The sequence below is a fragment of the Pteropus medius genome, unplaced genomic scaffold (assembly GCF_902729225.1).
Source record: "Pteropus medius unplaced genomic scaffold, Ma_sr-lr_union100, whole genome shotgun sequence".
Lineage (NCBI taxonomy): Eukaryota > Metazoa > Chordata > Mammalia > Chiroptera > Pteropodidae > Pteropus > Pteropus medius.
In genome coordinates, this window is record NW_024351730.1 from 34,927,557 (window position 1) to 34,931,570 (window position 4,014).

The 4,014-nt window shown below is 31.2% G+C and overlaps 1 pseudogene; it reads right to left on the reverse strand.

The window, feature by feature from the left end:
- Window positions 1–3,637: 3,637 nt before the first annotated feature.
- On the reverse strand, window positions 3,638–3,756 carry LOC120588596 (uncharacterized; annotated as a pseudogene).
- Between the last annotated feature and the right edge of the window lie 258 nt (window positions 3,757–4,014).

A 4,014-nucleotide genomic window follows, 5' to 3' on the forward strand; every position in this document is an offset into this window, starting at 1 on the left:
GTTCCAATCCTGGTTTTGTCACTAACTAGCAGAGTGTGTCCTTTGACAAGTTCCTCTTTCTGGGCCTCACTTTCCTTATCTGTAAAATGAACACACTAAACTAGATCATCTTCACAGTTTTTGTCAGATCTAAGTTTTTACTGCGGTGATACTTTCTGAAGATAGCCATAACAGTTCCTTCTCCCTTTTATTTCCTACCTTTTTTTGGCATAACTTGCCTAATAATTACAATAAAAGTCACACATTTTGACAAGTGTATACACCTGTGCACCACATGCCTGATCAGGCCACCATGTCATGCCTTTTGTTCACTCCCATCCACCTCCCAGCCCCCAGGCAACCCTGATTGATCAGCTGCACCAATGTCCTAGATTAGCCTTTCCCCAGAAAAAAAAAAAAGAATGATGCATCACTGCGTGCACCCCTTATATGTAGAAGAAACCAACTTAAAGTAGGTGTGCCAGCTATTACTGCATAGTTCATAAGAAATTAATAATTGGTGATGGTTATCTAGTTGACCTGCTTATTTTTATATATTTCCCTCCTTTTTTAATACACTTCAATCTTTTAATGCATTACATTTGGGTTTTTTCTTCTTTTATTTTTTAATATATAATTTCAGACTAATGGTCAGTTTGTTATGAACTATGACCACAAGCCATTTTCCTGCCAGATTTATGGGATATTTTTATTTCCTCTGCAATGTACAGCTCCACAGTTGTTTTTATTAAACTACATTCTGTATCTGATTATTTCATTATTTGAATATGATTTTTTCCAATTTTTAGACTTTACTCATTCTGGGCTCCAGTTTCCTTCCTGCCTTGCAAAATAAGCAACTTTGGGTGGATTAACTCCTTAAATACTTTTTACCTCCAAAAAATTATTTTCCAGGCTTCACTAAATCAATCTTCAGCTCCTTACCGCCACATTCAGATTTAAAGAATGTGCTTTGTATTTTATCATCTAGACTACTTGATGAGAAGATACACTGACACCAGGCCCCAAATCAGCTGTTTCAGAACATCATTTGTCACATTCTCCTGAGTTGACACTAATGCATCGATCACTTCCCTATTACTCATTTATTTTCTCTGCAAGTGTTTTCAGTTTTGGGAATGTTTGTTGATGTTTTACAAAATTTCTGGGGTATATTTATTTTACCTTCAGATTTTTATTTTTAAAAATCTTGTTTCTTCAAATTGAAGAGAATGTACAAATTCATTTTACATATTATTTTCTAAGACTTTAAAAAGATAGAAATGTTAGATTAGTTCAATTCAGATTAATATTCTATTCTAGGAATACCAAATTTTTCTAGTATTTACGATTGATAGACAAATGGACTATAATTATTGTCAGAGATTTACAAAGCTCAAATTAATCTTGTAAAGTAATTTAGCTTTTTTGTCTTCTAGAACTTTAATGGAATTAACCAAACTAGATATTTAAGCTTCATTATTTTTTTAACAAATTGACATAAAATTCTGAAGAGTAAAATATAACATTATTATTTTCCAATAGTTTGATTTAGCCTTTCAATAAACTGCAATACTAAACTTGTCTGCTATCCTTTTAAGATACTTAATTAATTCAAATCTGTTCTGCTCTTTCTGTAAAATGCCTTAGAATATAATGCACTGTTCTGCTTTCAGGATTTTGATTCTATTGTTTCTAGAAAGAGACTATGATCTTAACTTTGCCAGCAGAGGGCACATACACATATCCTTTGTGCCCTCTAATCTTTAAAAAGGAAATTAAAAGAAAAGCCATATTTGAGGTTTTATAATATATCACCTTATTTGACTATATCTAATTTTAAAAAGGAAACAACAATTTAAGATTTTTCTCTTAAAATCTAATGCCTGAATGAAATCCAAAAGACACTTAGATGCTATTGTCACTAAACCAGAGATTATATATTTATTTTTGCTCTGCAAAATTTGGGAATTTTACTACTTATTTTGTTCTTATCATATTTTTATCTGGCCTTTCTGCTTTTGGCATTCAATTCTGGACCTATAATTAATAAAGAAATAGTCAAATAATATTTATTTATGCATTCATTTGTAGAGTTAGCAAAAATTCAAACAACTAATAATCTATATTTCAGCATAAAGTCAATAAAAACACATATGCAGAATACTGAATTTAATGGGTCAGTTATTTAAATGTTTCTGAGAGAAGAACAATTTTAAAGAAAGTAAGTTAGAGCAGAGTAATAAAAATTAGTCTGTTGACCATTTTGGTTAATAGCTTAAGAACAGATGTGAAAATTTTAATCTGGCTGCTTCTGATGAACTGATAGAATAGTAGAATATTTTTACACCATCAGCTAAATAAACACAGAAGAGCATCTGTAATTTCAACATTATGCATATGTATTCATGTATTTATATAATCGTAGATAATGCTGTGCCTGCACACATGGAAAGTTTATGCTTTTAAAATGGAAAAGTAATGTTAAAAAGCAGAAGTCACAGGCTTATGTGTTGATATCTATCTCCAGCAGCATATATTTTAAGTATTTTGTATAAGCCACTGTACAGCCCAGTTTGCACCAAACCCAATGCAACAGTCCAAAGAACTCACAAATGAAAGTTCAAATGCTACACCAGCTTTTAAAAACCTAGTGTATTAGGTCAAGATGATTGATAACCTTTATAAGTTATTTCAAATTTTAGTATATGTAGGATGAGAGCCACCATGGTATTTGCTATAGAGATGTATAAATCAGGACATTTTGGATTTAAAAAAATAAGTTATTTGAATATGAAATACAGAAAAATAATAATAATAATGTAAATAAAGAGTTCAAGGCTTAGATTATATTTTTAAAATATACCAGCAAAAGGTAATTAAAAGTGATTATAGAAGGAGGAGAGACAAGATACCAAATAAAAGAAGCAAAATCACTCTGAGAATATGACACTATTTCCATTCATAAAAAATTATTTTTTACCAAATAAAGTCTTTTTCAGTAAAACCCAATCTGTATTGCAACCTCAATTTTAAGGCCACTGGAGTTATCATTAATAATACTAAACATTTTGTCAGGTCTAAAAATCTTAAGCAATTCAAATTTTTGACAGTTCTAAATTTTACATATTTATGTGTAACTTTAGTTAACATTTATGTATATAATTATGGGTGATAATTATTAATTTTTGATTTTTAAAAAGACCTAGTATCTTATAGCCCATAATATTTTAATGTTCTTGCCTCTCTCTTTTTGATAAAAGAATTTATACAGTCTTAAAACATTGAATCTATATAATATGTAGGTACTGGAATGTTGAGTAGAAAAAGGGAGAAATCGTAAGAACAGAATAATCAGGAAGGTTGAATATCTTACAAAGAAACAGACTGTGCACACTACGAGAACATATGTCAAGCCTTGTTTCCTACTTAGCTGGCAAACATGAGGCTCAAAACAATACTTCTTTGGAACCATATCTTGCTTTTTCTCTCTGATCTCCTCTCTTTTTTTTCTTTTCTTTCTTTCTTTTTTCTTTTTATTTCTTTTTTCTTCCTTTTTTTTTTTTTTTTTTTTTTTTTTTAGGTGAGGCAATCCTTGGTTGACCATACAGATTGCAAGGATCTTGTCAGCTTACAATTTCTTATTTTTTTAAATTTACACCTACAGCACCTGGACTTCCTAGGTGGTCTCCCATCCAAGTACTAACCAGGACCAATTCTGCTTAGCTTCTGAGATCAGATGGAATTGGGCTTGTTCAGGGTAGCATGGCCATAGACTTCAACCTCCTCTCTTTCTGCTTCTCTCCCCACTCCCCTAGCCCACTCCTCTCCATTTGCTAAACAATATTATAGTATCACAGTTTGCTGCATTTATAGCTAATACCTTAGATACATTTCATTTTACTCTAAAACCTTACCAGAATCATTGAAAATTAATATAATTCTATGGCATGCATTGAGCAACAAGGCCTAAAGGAGGAGGCATAGGATCAGGACTCAGGCTCCTAATTTTTAAAAATTTATATTATGAAACTG